The following is a 20,216-nucleotide window of genomic DNA, read 5'->3' as shown; positions in this document are numbered from 1 at the left end:
AGTCCAAAGATGTGCAAGTCAGGTGAATTGGCCATGTTAAATTGCCCGTAGTATTAGGTAAAGGGATAAATGTAGGGGAATGGGTGGGTTGCGCTTCGGCGGATTGGTGTGGATTTGTTGGGCCGAAGGGCCTGTTTCCACACTGTAAGTAATCTAATCTAATCTAATGTTCAAATCCTCATGTGCCTTATTCTGTATGGCTTTGCATCCTTCTACAAAAATAGTTACGTAGCTTGCGAATTCTATTTCCAGATCATTTATGAAAATATTAAGCAAAATATAGCTCTTGTTATAATGTTAAGGAAAATCAAATATTAAATTAGCAAAGTTAAAAATCACACAACATCAGGTTATAGTCCAACAGGTTTAATTGGAAGCACTAGCTTTTGGAGTGACGCTCCTTCATCAGGTGGTAGTGCAGGGCTCAATCCTAACACACAGAATTTATAGCAAAAGTTTTACAGTGTGATGTAACTGAAATTAAACATTGAAAAATTGATTGTCTGTTAAGCCTTTCATCTTAACAGACAATCAATTTTTAAATGTATAATTTCAGTTACATCACACTGTAAACTTTTGCTATAAATTCTGTGTTAGGATTGAGCCCTCCACTATCACCTGATGAAGCTACCACCGAAAGCTAGTGTGCTTCCAATTAAACCTGTTGGACTATAACCTGGTGTTGTGTGATTTTTAACTTTGTACACCCCAGTCCAACACCGGCATCTCCAAATCATATTAAATTAGCAATTGCCAATTTGTTTTTTTAACAACTCAAAGTTGACATTCCTACTACTCCACCCAAGAATCCCATTCCATGTTAGCCCTTTGCTGGTTTAAAATTGGAGCTCGTTGACCTATTCTTGCAATTTAATTTCAAGCTATTTCTCTAAATTACCTTTCTTCTACCATTTAGTGAACTGCTCTTCCTGGTCTTAGCTCTCTCTGCTATCCCAGCATGATTCCAGTCTGAGTTTGCAGATTACTTCAGGAAGAATTCAACACTGCCAGCTTCCAATGGCATTGTGCATCCAAGCCAGCCTCATTAGGAATAGAGAGTCTGCCCATCAGTTAGTTGGATGAAACCAGTGGTGGAACTTTCCCAGCCGCTAATTGACATGGTCAGTTATAAGTCAGTTGAGAAAACATGGCGAGATCAGAAATATTAGATTCCTGACACAGACAAAGGAAAGGCTGACTTTCCACATTAGATGGGAACAATAATGGGAAGAGATTCTCGATAGTGAGTAGTAAGAAATCATTTTTTGCATGAATTTAGATCTCATTAGTACCTAATCTCTGCTCATTGGGATTTTTCCATGCAGGAGAGAAAAGCTACATATTCCCAACATGAAAGCTGGAGCATTTATCTAGCAGATCCAGCTCATTGCTTGTTCCTCCATCTTGGCCAGCCATCCCCTCAAGGTGCTTACATACCTCTCTCAAGGAGGTTGGCATTGGAGCTGCAGTCTCCTCATAACATCATCAGTGAACACACAGCCACGCAGAACAGTAATGCTGCTGCCAAGCCACTCTACACACAGGGAAAAGCTTCCATCTTATGGTCCAGTGCATGCTGAGCATCGGGGCTGTTTACTTGCTTTTTCTGCACTTGCACACTTAGCACCTAGTTAGAAGCTCACAGCAGCTCCACTTTGCCTTGCCTTTTTATGGCAGTGCCACCTCATACAGGCTAACAGTCTTGCCATGCATGTTAGAACAGGAAAAAGAGCCAGGCAGCCTGTTCTGGTTGTCTGCAGCAATCAGTCAAGGGGGTGGAAATGTTGCTGTGTGGTACCATGCTATACCAGTGTCACACCTCCAGCATGGATCAGCACACATTTGCAGCAAACACACTGAATGTGCTTCAACCAAATGGCTGTGTCTTAAAGTCTAAGAGGGGGTGGGGTAATCTTCAGTCAAGGCCTTCATCTGACCTCAGTCTATGGGCTTGGACACGGTCATTGGGCCAATTAGAGGTCAAAGGTCTTTGTCCCTCTAGTCCAGAAAGTAGGCCACAGTTCAGCCTTGTTTATCTGGAGCAGTTAGTCCAAGAAATAACAATAAGTCAATCAGAGAGCTGCATAGATATCTATTAGGGATTGAGTCATTGATCAGATGGAGTTATCTTTCCAAGTTAGTCAGTGGAGTGGACCATTGTGAGTCCAAGGGGTATATTCATTTAAATTAAGGTTATCAGAGGCCAGTGCTGTGGTGTCAGCTGCTGTAATTGGAAGCAATCTGCTGAGATGTAGAGAGGACAGTAAGTAAGAAGGTGATGCAACTCAAGAGTGGGAGACAATAAGACATTGGACAGCAAGGTATACTTCAGAAGTTGAGGGCAGGGTGTGTCATTAATGGTCAATACCATCTGACTTCAAAGTGGGGGCAGTAAGTAATTACATTTGAAATAACTAAGCTGTATATATGGAGGCTCTGGGGCAAAGTTAGGAGGTGAACACATATCTCAAAGTATTGGGTGGAAACCTAAGGAAAATCGAGATGAAAGGGTTGACAGAGAGGGTAAGTCAGAAAGGAAAGAATAGATGTGAGGAGATTAATAAATTAAAAGGGTGAGTCTGCAGCTCACTCCTTGAATTGTGACATAAGTTGCCTTCCATCTTCACCCAAAACACAAATGTGCAAGCAAAATAGAAAATGGCACCCACCATACCCATCACAGATGACAGACCTTCAGAACAGTTCTGACGAAGGGTCACTGGACTCAAAATGTTCACTCTGTTTTTCTCTGCACAGATGCTGCCAGATCTGCTGAGTTTCTCCAACACTTTCTGGTTTTGATCCAGGCACATCAGAAAAGGACCTGGTCACTCAGGAACCAGATAAAATAGTCAGCATTCCCCAGTATGAGTTTAATTTCTGTACTGATGCAGATCTGGTCTCTTACATGAACGGTCATAACTTAGATGAAATGTCCACTTTGAAAAGTTGAAATTAATTAAAGGCAGACAACATTGCTTTAAAAGATACGTCTGAATACTAAGAATATTAAAGGAAATGACACTATAAAGAAGAGATTGATGTAAATTGTGGTTCATGGACATGCTTTAAGTAAAACTATATAAGACCTTAGAGAAGTGGTTCCACTTTGGTTGCAATCAGTAACCCAGGCTCAAATTTCACTTTTAATTGCATTAATTTTGATTCGCTTCTTTTCACAAGTTTTTTATTCAAATTTATTTCACATATTACCCAATGTAAAATCACCATGAACTGGCCCAATTCAGCACTATCTTGCAATGAAATTCTAAAACATGGCTCCAAAAGTATGTTTTGATATATTTAAGAGTGCTAACTTGCTGCAGTTTGATTAATAGAGCAGAAAATGTGATTATCACCAGAAAAAAAAGATTTCGGATCAGAGGCATCTCATTCGTCATCTGGGAGCAATCTAATTTTTAGAAAAAACTGAAGATGGGTTTTAAATTATACAGAAGCAGTGACTTGTCTTGTTATTTTACACAAACGAAAACAGAGATTACTGAAAAAGCCAGGCAGGTCTGATAGCACCAATGGAGAGAAATCAGAGTTAACGTTTTGGGTTGAGTGACCCTTCCTCAGAACATGTCATTGTACACTTCCTTTTAGTAAATCGACAAAAATATTTCAAATCTTTCAAAAGATGCTTTCTATTGTTATTGTGCTTAACAAGAAAATAATCCTTGGAGCTTCCTGGAAGCTCAGCAAGTGAACACAATGAGTGGGAATGTTTCATGAGGAGTAATTTGTTCAGTGCCTGGCCAAGGCACCATGAATGGACCTTGCTTTAAATGTTATGAATTAAGAACAGACTATTAAAAGTAACACATTATGAACTCATAAATGAAATAAAGACACAAAAGGTCTCTGAAAAGCTTTAAGATTAAAAAGATAACCCAAGTGTCTGAAAACATTTCAAAACCCTTTTACATATACATTCACGAATGCCTCAGACCATTTCATCAACTTTCAAGTTTATTTTTAGTTACATCAAGATCCTTAAAACTTTCTCTTTCCAAGTTCCTCTTAGACCTCATTTCAAAGGTCTTAAATGATATCGTTTGCTTACATTTGTAACTTCAAGGGATCAATCCGAATATTAGTTGTTGCATGACTTGAATAGACAGCCCCTGAACTGTCCATACACAATTAGGAATTGTCATTCCCCAAAACAGAATCTTCAAAACATCACACTTTGAATGCACTTTCATTTAAGGCCAATGCACACATCAGACATACACTAACAATGTAACACTAACGCAATTAGAAAATCTGGAACTTGTACTTTTAGAATATGAGATAAAGTCAAAACTTGAGTTGTGGTGAATGTAATTTCCACTTATAGTTTTGGAAATATTTTCCACTGTTTTCAGCAGTTTCAGCTGGCTTACTCTGAATAAAAACTGTACAACCGAGTGAAAGTGTAGCTTTGGAATCATTTGCTTTACACAATAATTATAAATGATCTGAAATCTGATGTGGGGAGCAAAATAGCACAATTTGCAACCACGAGTTGTGCTAACTGAAGCAACCGTGAATTTGAGTGCATTTAGACAAGTTAGTAGATTGAGCAGATATCAGCTGAAATTTAATAGAGAAATATGATGCGATGTACTTCAGGAGGATGTCTAATGAGGACTATTGAAAAAATATCAGGGCTTTGAGGATGCAAGAGGAACAGAGATATTGAGGGTTCAGGCATAGCTTTTTGTTTAAAAAGCAGATACAGAAACAGATGGGTGGTAGTGGAAATCTTTTTTTCAAGAAATACTTCTTTATCCTGCAACTTCCAAAAGAGATTTCCTCTTCACGTTGGACACTACTCTGATTTCCAAATATCATTTTACCTCATCACTAGGTCAAAATTCTGAAACACTGTAACCAAGCCACATTATGGGAGCACCTTCACCACATAAACTGCATCGGTTCAAGAAGAACACCCACAAAGATTGTTGGAATCGCAATGAGGAACAAGCAATAGAATGTGGGTCACACCAGCCACTCTCCCTGTTCTGAGATGAATTAGAAGTACCATTATAAACATGGGAATGGAATGCACAACCTTCTACACAAATCAGAGTTCTAATAGTAACCAGTTTTGGGTAACTTGCTTGAGGCAAGATTTCAAGCCTGTAGAAGATGATGAACACTAAGACAAGAAAATGAAAGAGGGATGCTCTTTCATTGGAACAAACAGATTATAATGTCAATCAGATCTGTTCAAATTCATATATTTTGCTATCACACATTCACAGATTATGATAGTAGAGATGGAGGCCATTTGGCCTATCATGTTTTCACTGGTTCTGTTATCAAGCATCTATTTCCTACCATTTTTCCCATATCTCTGCATACCATAATTATTCAAAACAAAATCCAATATCCTCTTGAATGGATCCATTGAACCTGCCTTGATCATGTTTCCATGCAGTGCACTCGCTGTGTGAAAATGTTTTTCCTCACAGCACTTTTGCTTCATTTGCACATCACTTTAAATCTACTCCCTTTCATTATTGTTTCTTTTCCAATGTAAACCAGAGAAAACTAGTTCAACCATTCAATGAACTGGTAACTAAAGGATATTAGTTTCAAACCACAGAAATGAAATGAGTGGTACAGTTGAAACAAGGAATACACAAACTGTTAATGATAATGCCAAAGTCCATGTTAATTCTAAAGAATAGGTGATATATGTCAGGAAACTAAAGCATTATTAGAGAGGAATGCTGAAGTGTGGGAGCAGCTAATGAAGCTGTCTCTTTAAGTGTTTCAGTGAAGAAATAAAACCATCAAGATGGCAGGCTAAAGACTTCAAGACTAAAGTTTTCAAGAAGGAGGTAGACATAGCTCCTCTGGCTAAATTGATCAAGGGATATGGGGGGGGAATAGGGGGATTAGGGTATTGAGATTGATGATCAGCCATGATCACATTGAATGGTGGAGCAGCCTCAAGGGGCCAAATGGCCTACTCCTGCTTCTATTGACCGTGTTTCTGTGTGCCACTAGTGACCATAGTGCAAGATTTGGAAAGACAAGAAAACTCACGATTCTTCAGCAGCCAGGGAGACTTAGAGGCACACATCGGGAAGGGGATGGGACCAGACAGTGACAGAGATCAATTCAGGCATGACATACCATGTACTGGCAGTGGCCCAACATTTTCGCAGCTCCCTGCTCCTGGAAAATCATTTTTGGAACGATAATTCATTTTGTAGGACGACAGATCATTTACTCATAGATTTTTACAGTCCACTTTTATAGGATCATTTAATTCATCATTTCATTGTGCTAGCTCTTAAAAGGCTACATTCAGTTAGTCTCACTCTCCTGCTTCTTCACCGTGCAATACTGCCTTTTTCACATACAATCTCCTTTGAAGATTATCATTGAATCTTCTTTCCTGAATGTGGCAACCCACTCCATAGATGACAGCAGTCTTTCAGTGCACTGACCATTCTTTGTACATTCCTCACACACTGAAGTCAACAGGTTATTGGAACACATGGACACCATCACTCTGATTGAATCCAATATCCAAGCTGGACCACTTTCCCTTCAGGGTAATTAGATAGTGATCAAAATGTTTCCGACAAAAAAAAACTCTGAGAAATATTTGTCCTCTCTTCACCGTACAACCACTCCCAAATAAGATCAGTCAGTCAGTCAGCAAAGGCTATGTGTCAAGCCAAGATGTTACATTTAACTGTAAAGTATTTGATCATCCATACCTGTATTTAATCCTTATAACTGTGGTTCCCTTTCTTAATCAAATGCTCAAACAGCTTCTTTGTAAAGGAATAAGTTCACAGAATATCAATTACTCCCACGGAGACTCTAATCCATAGACAGACTATATCAGGGGAAAAAAAATCATTTCTTCTAAGCTAAGTTCTTACTTGAAGCTTGGCAATTTCTCTTGCCCATCCTCTTCTCTGTGATCATAGTTTAAGTTGGCTAACCTTTACATTGAAATTATCCACCCATTTAAGCATTTCAAGAATTCTATATCGTCAATTTCATTCTGTAAACATTGAAAATACTGTTTCCATTTTTTTCTAAATAATGCTCACTCATAGATTACAGCCTCCTCAATCCTTCGTGCTACTACTCCACCATTATATTTATTTCTTATCATTTTATACTTAATGCTCCTCCTTATCCCCACCCCCGGTATCCATCTTAAATATATTCTCACTAATCTACGTGACAGTTCTCCAGCCCCCATATAGTTGGAGGTAGTCCAACACTTCTAAATATATTTATATCTTCCCCAGGACAAAGTAAATGCAAAAACGTTTCATTCCAGGTTCCTTACCTCATTTCTGGATCTCACAGTTAAGACCAATTATTTTATGCAGCTTTTACGAACACCAGCAGTGGATGTCTCTACTTTTATATTTGTGCTTTCCAAATTTCAGTGGAATTACCTACTGATTGATGCTGTATCTTTCATAGGATCTCCAGTGAAAATAAAAGGATAGTAACATCTAATTGCCGAGATCAGTCAATTGATGCAGTTTTCGATGCTATTTAGTGTGTTTTGGACGCACTGATGATCTTCTCATGCCAATTTAACACCAAACTGTCATTTGAAGCCAACATTAATTCGGTTAATGTTTCACTTATTTATTTGTCCAAGGTCTCTACTGGATTAGATCTGGGGGCTTGTTGTGATATCTGTTCTGTTGTTTCTTTTGGTTTGTCCACCCCCTGCTCAGGTTTATTCTCCCAGATAGGTAGAATAGTAAGGAAGGTGTTTGGGTCAGAGCATTGAGTACAGGATTTGGGAGGTCATGTTGTGGCTGTACAGGACACTGATTAGACTACTTTTGAAATATTGCATTCAGTTCTGGTTTCCCTGCTAAAGGGAGGATGCTGTGAAACTTGAAAGGGTTCAGAAAAGACATGCAAGATGTTGCCAGAGTTGGAGTGTTTGAGCTATAGATACAGACTGAATAGGTTGGAGCTATTTTCCCTGGAGCGTTGGAGGCTGAGCGATGACCTTATAGAGTTTTATAAAATCTTGAGGGGCATGGCTAAAGTAAATAGACAAGGTATTTTCCTTGGAGTGGGGAGTCCAAAGCTAGAGGGCATAGGTTTAAGGTAAAAGGGAAAAAAATTTAAAAGGGACATAAGGGCAACTTTTTCACCCAGAGGGTGGTGCAAGTATGGAATGAGCTGCTAGAGGAAGTGATGGAGGCTGGTACAGTTACAACATTTAAAAGGCATCTGGTTGGGTACATGAATAGGAAGAGTTTAGAGGGATATGGGCCAAATACTGGCAAATGGGACTACATTAATTTAGATACTTGGTCAGCATGGATGAGTTGGATGGAAGGGTCTGTTTCCATGATGTACAACTCTATGACTCTATGGTTCTAATCCCACCACAGCACTGTTTCTAGTTGCTTCGCTGCTTTCACCTTCCTGATTACAAATAAATGCTAAATCCATGGTTTTTGTTTTGCATCCTAAGTATATTGCATTCTATTTAAAAACAATACTTGCCTAAGTGCAATTTAAAGTATTTCAGCTAAGGTTTAATGTGGTAATTTCATCATAACATTTGAATGTTTTGAGCTGTTCAGAATTGGGATGGCTGATCCATCTGACATTAGTAACAAATCTATATCTTGGATTGCAGTTGAAATTGTAAACCAGAACTCATTCAGGAAACAACTTTACAACAAAGTCCAGATGTTTTCGTAAGTCACATTACACAGTCATTGTCCACCACCAAGACAAATACTAAAAGAAAGCTTACCAGCAAAATGGTTTCGTGAATACCTTGCATACACATTTGTGCAACACATTGAAGTCCAACACTGAATCATAAAAAAAAGTTATGCCTTTTTTCAGTAACTAGGAATGTAAATTATGAAGTATTCTATTGCCGAGATACTGAGAATGAGTTCAACATGAACTTCAGCATTGATTTTGCAGTTAAACCTCTTCAATAAGGCCATTTCACTACACCTTTCACACTTGGTTTTACATTAAACATAATTGTGAAACTTGTCAAAAAGGTTCCACTGCACCAACCCAGACCATAACATAATCCATCTCATTTACTTACTTGGACAGAAAACAATAAATATATTGATGTATCCATTAAAACATTAGAACTATCCAAACATATGTTGTATGACAGAATTACACCTTAACAGATTTGTTTATTATCTAAAAATATTAATCTCAGTTATATTTTCAGGGTTTTAATTCTAACAGGGTAACTGCAGAAATAAATAAAAATGTACATTGTAAGTGTTCTGCATAAGATAGATTTGTAAGCTGTGTGGTGGGAGCTGTTAAAATAACACGAGTCGCTTAGACCTTTGAGCTTTCTGTTTTCCTGTCATGTCTCAATTCTAAGCTCCTTTTTTTGTGGTGAGTACAGGGGACAGTTTGGTTTTCACAGCACACAATGAGACCATTCAGCCCCAAAACAAGTCTATGCTCTGCTCTGTTTGGGTTTCTTCCCATCTTTCCTCGCTTAAATAAAAACTGTAACCAGTTTTCCCTTCTCCCTCATATGCTTGTTTTGTTTTCTCTTAAGTGCATTGATACTATTTGCTTGAACTCCTCTCTGTGATGACATGTTCCGTATACTCACCATTTTGTGGTAAAGAATTTCTTCTCCATTGGATTTTTGAGTGACTATCTAATATTGATGGTCTTGAACAGCTCTCTTCCCCAGAAGAGAAATTATTCTCTCTGTAGGCACTTGACCAAGTCTTTCAAAATTTAAAAAAAAACACTATTTTGATCTCCTATAACCTTTCTTTCAATAGAACCCTATCAAAAGGATATTGTTAAACTTGAGAGGGTGCTGAAAAGATTTACAAGGATGTTGCCAAGGTTTGAGCTACAGAGACAAGCTGGTGCAGTTTTCGTTGGAACATTCAAGGCTGAGGGGTTGATTAGGTTAGATCTCCTACAGTATGGAAACAGGCCCCTCAGCCCAACACCCACCCTCTGAAGAGTAACCCAACCAGATCCATTCCCTTACCCTATATTTGCCCTTGATGCTATGGCAGATTTGGCATGCACATCTTTGTGATTATAGGAGGAAGCCCATACAGACAGTCACCCAAGGCTAGAATTGAACCTGGGTCCCTGGTGCTGTGAGGCACCAGTGCTAACCACTAAGCCACCATGCCACCACAGGTTTATAGAGGTTTATAAGATCATGAGGAGCATGAATAGGGTGAATAGCCAAGGTCTTTTTTTTCTGCAGGGGAGGGGAGCCCAAACCGAGGGCATAGGTTTAATGTGGGAGGAGAAAGATTTAAAGGGGGTAACTTTTTCATGCAAAGGGTGGTGTGTGTATGGAATGAGCTGCCAGAGGAAGTGGTGGAGGCTGGTACAATTTAAAAGATATCTGGATGGATATGTGAATAGGAAGGGTTTAGTGGGATATGGACAAAATGCTAGCAAAAGGGACTAGATTAATTTATGATATCTGGTCACCATGGACAAGTTGGACAGAAAGGTCTGTTTCTGTGCTGTACATCTTTATGACTCTATCCACCTCTACAAAAGATAACTACCACATCAATAGAGCATCTTCAGAAAATGAGCAGGGTGCACTTTATCTGTAAATTGGGTCCAATGTCCAAGGACCTTCTCCCCAATTGATTTACATCCAAAGACTTTCCACTGAAATGCCAAGATGATAGCAATATCTATCCTGCAATGGATTGGTAATGTTCTGTAGTAAGCGTGCTGTTCATTACAAATATTTGTTAACTTACCAAAATTATTTGGCAGTGATATTGGTCTTCAACAAAAGTGGAACAGCACCTTCAATATTCATGACCACTTCCTTCTAGAAGGACAAGGGCAGCAAATACATGGGAACACCACCCCCTGCAAGTTCCGTTCCAAGACACTCACCATCCCGACTTGGACATATATCGCCATTCTATTACTGTCAGTCGGCCAACATCATGGATTGTGGGTAAAAGCAAATTACTGCAGATGCTGCAGTGGGAAACCAAAAGAGAAAATGCTGGAAAATCTCAGCAGATCGGGCAGCATCTGTAAGGAGAGAAAAGAGCTGGCCCTTTGACAAAGGGTCAGTTAGACTCGAAACGTCAGCTCTTTTCTCTCCTTACAGATGCTGCAAGATCTGCTGAGATTTTCCAGCATTTTCTCTTTTGGGATCATGGATTGTGGGTCTACCAACAGCACATGGACTTCAGTGGTTCAAGAAGGCACCTCACCACCACTTTTTCAAGGGCACCGAAGTATGGACAATGAATATTGCCCATCCACTAATGCCCATGCACCACAAGTGAATAAAAAGTAATAGAATGGCAAATTGTCCCAAAGTACTGAATGACCTATCCCTGCTCCTACCTTCTATGTTCTTCTATATTTCTGTGTCCTGGAGGGTTTCAAGTGACTCTGATTCAGCAAGGTGCAAAAGCAAGAGTGTGGTGCTGGAAAAGCACAGCAGGTCAGGCAGCATCTGAGGAGCAGGAGAATCAATGTTTCAGGCAAGAGCTCATTCCTGATGAAGGGCTTTTACCTAAAACGTCGATTCTCCTGCTCCTCGGATGCTGTCTGAGCTGTTGTGCTTTTCCAGCACGACACTTTCGACTCTGATCTCCGGGACCTGCAGTCCTCACTTTCTCTAAAGATAAAAAAGTGTTTATTTAAACTCCTTCCATTCCTGTTTAAGAAGAATGGAAGGATTGAAAATATTATTGTCTCACTCACAGTCCTGCTTGCTCAGATTGTTCAGTTATCATCATTTTAGATAAAGTCCTGTTTCAGGCACCCTTGCACTTCCTGGGACCATTAAGTAAATCAGACCTGCTACAAGTTTGAGCAGGACTCTATGTGATCACAGGAGAAAGTGAGGACTGCAGATGCTGGAGATCAGAGTTGAGAAAAGCACAGCAGGTCAGGCAGCATCCGAGGAGCAGGAGAAACGACGTATCAGGCAACAGCTCATTCCTGATGAAGGGAATTTACCTGAAACTTTGATTCTCCTGCTCCTCAGGTGCTGGCTGACCTGCCGTGCTTTTCTAGCACTACACTCTCAACTCTATGTGATCATACTCATTCTGAATGAGAAAACTCGGATAGCTAGACTATGTACAGAATGTTGTTAACAATCTAGTTCAATCCCTTGTTGGCTGTTAAAGATCAGGGAGGCTTAATCCCTTGCCTTGCTCCATGCTTAGCACAGAGTGATGTCTCTGAAACTACACCACAATCCTTCACTGGTAGAGATACGTCGATGGCTGATTGTGGACTAAAGCTAATTACCTCGTTCCAACACGGTCTACAGCATTGCAGCTGCAAATTCTTTAACCACCTATAATTACAATCAGATTTATTTGAGGAGAAGGCGGATACATTTCTTTTTTAAAAAAAAAATCAGTACTTTGCAAATAAAGTAAAAAGAGCATAAAGATTTCAAGGACAGCATGTTGTGGGAAATGAAATGTTGAACAGGTTATATGACCACAGAAATAGATAACTTATCACAGCCCACTCTCCAGCTCAGTTCACCATATCCAACCCACTCAATAATGTCATTCGTTCTCAGAAAATCTATAATTAACCTCAAACAACAAAAAGAACTGTGGATGCCGGTAATCCAAAATGAAAACAGAAATTGCTGGAGAAACTCAGTTGGTTCTGGAGAAAGGTCCCTGGACCTAAAATATTAACTCTGCTTTCTCTCAACAGATGCTCTGGACTGGCTGAGTTTTTCCAGCAAATTCTGTTTTGTTTATCATAAGCCTTATCTCCCTTCCCACGCACATATCTGTCAGTCCAGACATCTAATAACGCACTCTTCAGTACAATTAATTTCCTCACACTCATTATTCTTGATTAGCGATAGCATGGCATAAAATGGCGGGAGATGGACGAGGTCCTGATGGCGATTTTGAAAAGGTGAGGCAACGTCGATGGGTACAGTGAGTGTTGGAAGAGTGCTCCTCATGGTTACAGCCATAAAGTATTACAGCTTGGAAGGACACCAATGGACGTGCCATATTAGTGGACTCTGCAGCTATTCTTGGATGGCAACCCATGGTGAGAATGCAGCGTGGAGGCACAGGGAGATCAAGCCCAGTGCAGGAGAAGGATTGAACCCATGTGAGGAAAGTGCAGCATGGAGTGACTGCAGGCCCATGGCTAAAGAAGGTTGTAATTTGGAATTTTAAACTTTATTTCTTATTTACTGTTTTAAACTGCTTTATTTTTCTACATTTTTCCTAAGATTTTATACCAGGTACCTTGTACCTAAGATGGCGCTGTGAATGGTGACATTGTAAACTTTTCACTGTTCTCCTGTACTTGCATACATATCACAATAAAACTTAATAATAAATAAAATAATAAATTTTAATTCATTGAAAACTTGCCATTCTACTCATACATGGCCCAATAACAGCACTCTAGTCTCTGGAATTATGGCATATGAGGACAGTATATATATCCTAGACTTCCACGTAGAAGCATAGAAGTTGGGAAATTATGTTGCAGATATACAGGACGTTGGTGGGGCCACACTTGGAGTATTGTGTTCAAGTTTGGTCACCTTGTTATAGGAAGGATGTTATTAAACTGGAAAGAGTGCAGAAGAAATTTACAAAGATGTTGCCTGGACTCAATGGCCTGAGTTATAGGCAGAGGTTGGACAAGTTGGGACATGTTTCATAACAGCATAAGAGACTGAGGGGTGGGGGGAAACCTAAAAGAGGTGTATGAGATCTTGAGAGGCATAGATAGGGTGAATGCATTCTATTGTTTTCCAAGGGTCGGGGAATCAAGGACTAGAGGGCATCAGCTTAAGGTTAGAGGGAAAAGCATAAAAGGGAACCTGAGGGACAACTTTTTTACACAGAGGGTGGTACGCATATGGAATAAGCTGCCAGTGGAAGTGGTTGAGGCAGATGAAGTAACAACATTTAAAAGGCATTTGGACTAATACATGGATAGAAGAGGATTAGAAGGACATTGACCATGTGCAGGTAAATGGGGTTAGAGTGGATGAACAATTCAGTTGGCATGGCCCAGTTTGGACCAAAGGGCCTGTCTCCATGCAGCTCTCTATAAATTTACCTGCAGTACATGTTCTCCACATGGAATCATACCCGTTCCAAGTCATTGAGTAGAGTTTCAGTCGAAACACTCTGACACATGAATAAAGGGGAGGAATTCTGAACAGTTTTCTCCAGAACATAGTCATAACTTTGAGAAAAGTACAGATACAGGAATGGAAGAGTGTGACTGTCAGTCAGTACAATGGACATTATTTGATGATGATGTGGAGGAGAGGTAACAGACTCTAGTCCTGTCCAATGTGTAACATTATATGCTTAATACTTATCATGATCAAGTGAAATTCTATAGGGAGACCAGCCAACATGCTGACAAAGGTGCAATAGAGCAGAAGACATTCAAAAGTATTGAGGGAAAGAATAAAACTAGAAGAGTTATGACAATTCAGTCAGTGTGAAATGAGATATACGGGCTATATATTCCAAAGGCTGGTGGCTCACATCGAACAGAAGCCAGTTCTGTAGAAGGGCCACTGGACCTAAAACATTAACTCTCCTTTCTCTCCATAGATGCTGCCAGACCCACTGAGGGTAATGTTTGGAAAGCTGTGTTTTATCAAAGAGTAAAGCCCAGGTAAGAGTGGACAATTGTAATCTGGGAAATTAGAGTCAGAGAATGGTAGAAAGACAGGGAGAAAATAATCTTGGAATACACCAACCAACATGACTGGATGTTATAAAGAAAACAAAAAGACATAACTGAAAGTATGTAACATTCATAACGAATGAATAATTTGTGTAACGGTAAATGAATATGATCAGATTTCCATTATATAAACATGGGTGTGGGATGATAAGGATTGGGTCTGAGGAACATATGACATTCAAGAATCATAGGAAGGTCAAAGGTGGAGGAGTAGCATTGAGAATGAAAGATGGCATCTGTGCAATAGTGAGAATTGAACTTGGTTCAGGGACCAAGATGTAAAATTAATTTGGGTGGCAATGAGGAATAGAGGGGGAAAGAGTTACTGGTGGGACTGGGAGCAGGCTTTCTAAAAGTATCATGGGATCAAGTATACACGAAGAAATATTAATGTTTTTCAGAAAGGGATGGCAATAACCTTAGATGATTTTAGTTGATAAATGAAAAGGAAAGAACAGCAGGTCAGGCAGCATCCAAGGAGCAGGGGAATCGACGTTTCGGGCATGAGCCCTTCCTTTCCTGAAGAAGGGCTTATGCCCGAAACGTCGATTCCCCTGCTCCTTGGAGGCTGCCTGACCTGCTGAGCTTTTCCAGCAACACATTTTTCAGCACTGATCTCCAGCATCTGCAGTCCTCACTTTCTCCTATATAAAAAGGAAAGTCAGATTAGCAACAATAGCCTGGATGAGGAGTTATAGAATACTTTTGAGATAGCTTTTTAAAGAGTAGCTCTCTTTAGAATCAGAGAGTACATTTTTAAAGGGGCAAGAAATAAAGTGGGTGTTAGTCCTCTTATTTAGCAGATCAGAAAGAACTAGTAGATGAAATGAATACATTTCTTCTCTCTTCACTCAGACAGAAAACAATAATCGAAAAACAGCAGGGGCTGGAAGGAGAGAAGAAATTCGTGAAATTATGATCACAAGGGAGTGTGGTGCTAAGTAACTGTATGGAGTTGTGCAAAGACTACTCTATTGGTAAACTTTATTCGGGGGACTTAGAAAAGTTACCAGCAAGTTAGCAGATGCATTGGTATTAATTTTCCAAAATTCCCTCAATTCAAGAAAGCTTCCATCGGACATAAATGAAGAAAATAAGACCCCACAATTCCACAAGAGACATAGGCAGAGAACAGGAAGCTTTAGGCCAGTGATCTTGATGTCTGTCATGGGGAATGTGGTGGAATCGATTATTGAGGTGATTATAGTTGCACACTTAGAAAAAACACAAAGATAACTAGGAAGATTTCTCATTGTTCTGTCAAAAGGAAAACATACAAACAATTATTGGAGATCTTTGAAGGAGTAATATGTGACGAGAATTCCAGAAGGTATTTGGAATTCCAGAAGGTATTTGATTAGGGACTACATAAAGGTTATTGTGGAAAATCAAAGCACATGGTGTGGGGCTATCATATTAGCTTAGATAAAATATTGGTTAGCTGACCAACAATAGAGAGTCTGTATAAATGGGTTTTAGTCTCTGACAGGATGTTTTTAGATTAGATTACTTACAGTGTGGAAACAGGCCCTTCGGCCCAACAAGTCCACACTGACCTGTCGAAGCACAACCCACCCATACATTTACCCCTTACCTAACACTACGGGCAATTTAGCATGGCCAATTCACCTAACCCGCACATCTTTGGACTGTGGGAGGAAACTGGAGCACCTGGAGGAAACCCACACAGACACGGGGAGAACGTGCAAACTCCACACAGTCAGTCGCCTGAGGCAGGAAATGAACCCGGATCTCTGGCGCTGTGAGGCAGCAGTGCTAACCACTATGCCACCGTGCTGCCCACTGTGATAAGTGGAGCCCCATATGAGTGTATCCGGGGCCTCAGTTGTTTACAATTTACAGCAATTACACAGATGAAAAGAGTGAAGCCATGGTAGATAAATTTACAGGTGCTACCCAAACTGAATAGGAAAGTTTGTCGTGAAGAAGACATAAAGAGGCTGCAGACAGATAGACAGAGGTTGGTTGAGTAGACAAAAAAAATTGGCAATTTGTGTAGAATGTGGGAAAATGTGAAGTTGTTCCCTTTGGCAGGATGATGAAAAACAGATAATTGCTTAAAGGGTGAATGATTGTGAAAGTCTGAAATGCAGAGAGATTTGAGTGTCCCAGTCCATGAGTCACAAAGATTTAGCAAGCAGGTATAGCACACAGTCATGAAGGCAAATGGGATGCTATCCTTTGTTTGGAGAGGAATTGAACATAAAAGTAACAATGTCATGCTTCAGTTATACAGGGCACTGAAGAGACTACGTCTTGAATCTGTATGCAGTTTTGGTCTCCTTATTTAAGGAAGCAAATAAATGTATTGGAAGAGGAGATGGTGACAGTGAAGCGATAATATTGATGGACGAGTAGTTCAGAACAGAGGAGAAAGTGAGGACTGCAGATTCTGGAGGTCACAGTCGAGACTGTGGTGCTGGAAAAGCGCAGCAGTGCAGGCATCATCCAAGGTGCAGGAGAATCAACATTTCAAGCATAAGCTCTTCATCAGGAAGGCTTTCAACTCCCCTCTTTCCACACTATCCCAATCCCCATCCTCCAACTCAGCACCACCCTCCTGACTGTCCATCACCTTTCCCAACTATCCACTCCACCTCCCCCGAGCAATCACCTTCTCCCTCACCTTCATCCAACTATCACTTTCTCAGCTACCTTCCCACCAACCCCATCCCTCATCCCAATTATTTCTCAGACCCCATCATACAAGCCTCATTCCTGATGAAGGGCTTATGCTCGAAACGTCGATTCTCCTGCTCCTCGGATACTGCCTGAGCTTCTGCGCTTCACAAGATTCTTCCTTGTTGACATTTTTTACTTTTTTATCTTAGTCTACATTTTATTATTCCCTTCTCTTTTTTGTCATATACCTCCCCTGACTATGAGCTTCTATTCATTGCTATCAGGCTATGTTCAGCTAACACCCTCTAATTTTCTAAACAATGTCTGATTCATGTTAGTAGCATCATTCAACAAAAGTATTCCCTATGTACATGAGTAGATTTTCTTGTGCATGTATAATGCTTACAAGTAGATGTTTATTCATCAATCTGAAAATGCTAACAACAACAATACTCAGCATACCAACATAAGGCAAGTTTCAGGGATAATTTAGCAAGAATGTGCAGATTAATATTTTTTAAATTTCTTCTGTAAATTCCAATACACAGTTAGATAAAATTACAGAAAATGTCTGCTTTCGGACTGGATTCGAACAAACTAACAGTGCAATGACCATAATATTGCTGAACATCAGGTTTTTTTTTATTGTTCATTCACAGGATGAGGGTTTTGCTGTCTAGGCCAGCATTTATTGTCCATGCCTAATTGCCCAAAGGGCAGTTGAGAGTTAACCACATTGCTGAGGATATGGATCCACATGTAGGCCAGACCGGGTGAGGATGGCAGTTTCCTTCCCTGAAGGACATTTGTGAACCAGATGGGTTTTTCCAACAGGGTAAAAACAATGACTGCAGATGCTGGGAACCAGATTCTGGATTAGTGGTGCTGGAAGAGCACAGCAGGTCAGGCAGCATCCAAGGAGCAGTGAAATCGACGTTTCAGGCAAAAGCCCTTCATCAGGAATAAAGGCAGAGAGACTGAAGCGTGGAGAGATAAGCTAGGGAAGGGTGGGGGGTGAGGAAAGAGTAGCATAGAGTACAATGGGTGAGTGGGGGAGGGGATGAAGGTGATAGGTCAGGGAGGAGAGGGTGGAGTGGATAGGTGGAAAAGGAGATAGGCAGGTTGGACAAGTCATAATAAATCATGGTGACAGTGCTGAACTGGAATTTGAAACTAGGATGAGGTGGGGGAAGGGGAAATGAGGAAACTGTTGAAGTCCACATTGATGCCCTGGAGTTGAAGTGTTCTGAGGCGGAAGATGAGGTATTCTTCCTCCAGGCATCTGGTGGTGAGGGAGCTGCAGTGAAGGAGGCCCAGGACCTCCATGTCCTCGGCAGAGTGGGAGGGGGAGTTGAAATGTTGGGCCACGGGGCGGTGTGGTTGATTGGTGCGGGTGTCTCGGAGATGTTCCCTAAAGTGCTCTGCTACGAGGCGCCCAGTCTCCCCAATGTAGAGGAGACCACATCGGGAGCAACGGATACAATAAATGATATTAGTGGATGTGCAGGTAAAACTTTGATGGATGTGGAAGGCTCCTTTAGGGCCTTGGATAGAGGTGAGGGAGGAAATGTGGGCACAGGTTTTTCCAACAATCTACAATGGATTCATGGTCATCATTAGACCCTTATTTCCAGAATTTTTTTTGTTGTTGGATTCAAATTCCACTATTTCCCATGATGGGATTCAAACCCTTGTCCCCAAAACATATCTAGGTCTCTGGATTAACAGGCCAGCGACAATACTATTAGGTCATTATCTCTTCAATTACAAGTTATTTACTAAAACTGTAGTGCACATTAATATATTAGAAACATAAACACCTTCTTGTGGCATGGTGTGAAGAAATATGAAAATAGTCACCCATGGAACACAGGTAACACTTTTGCCTTTAAATCAGGAAGTCATGACATCTAGTCCTACTCCAGGGATAAGCCACTGAAATGACTGCACAGCGGCCAATATCCTATCACCTAGTCAGCCTTTATTGACATGTACACAGTATCCATCTTTGAGCAGCCAGGTCAGAGTCAGTCCCTGAAGTCAGGAGGCTCTCTGAATCTCCTGTGTTTTTTTTAAACAACATGAGCATCTGATTTCATGCTTTATTTGGATAGTCAAGGTATAACCTCCCATTGGCCAGATTTATCTATTGTCAAAGATTTTCCATTTGGAAATTACATGATGGCTCAGTGAAGAATATCAACATGTAATTTCTCCAGGTATAAAGGAGGTACGATGGGAATCTGAACATGATGGATCAGAGGCAAAGACGCACAGACACTATGTAAGCAGGAGAACAAATTCAAGGCCAAGAAAATATTCACTGGTTATTTGTTGGACCATGTTTCCTGGTCCTGTTCTCAGATTTTATAGATTCCTGCCAACTCATTGGATTTATAATAAACTTCCAAAATAGAAGGAAACATCTCCTGCTTGTATCTGTCAGCCAGGGCTCCCTGACTGGTCCAGGTCAACAACCCCAGTGAAGAATCTCACAGTCAATGAGATTCACCTGGTTCCAATCACTACAGCCACATATTTATGCTTGAAACCTCCAACAAAGCAAATGGATCGAAAAGATGCTACATTTGTTGAATGAAGAACAGCAAAGGAGTTATCTCAAGATTACCAGCCAATACTTTTCTCTCAATCAATATCAGCAAAATAAATTAACTTTTCAATAGCCCATTGTTGTTGGTGAGGGCTTGCTGGCTGTGTGCAAATTGTCTGCTATTTTTCAACAGTTGCTACATTTCCAAAGTATTTAGCAGACAATATATCATTTTGGAATGCCCAAATGGTGTGAAATATTCCGATGATGAGTGTTTCTGGTTTGCTGG

This window comes from Hemiscyllium ocellatum, chromosome 6, assembly GCF_020745735.1.
Source record: "Hemiscyllium ocellatum isolate sHemOce1 chromosome 6, sHemOce1.pat.X.cur, whole genome shotgun sequence".
Classification (NCBI taxonomy): domain Eukaryota; kingdom Metazoa; phylum Chordata; class Chondrichthyes; order Orectolobiformes; family Hemiscylliidae; genus Hemiscyllium; species Hemiscyllium ocellatum.
This window is presented reverse-complemented; position numbering follows the sequence as displayed.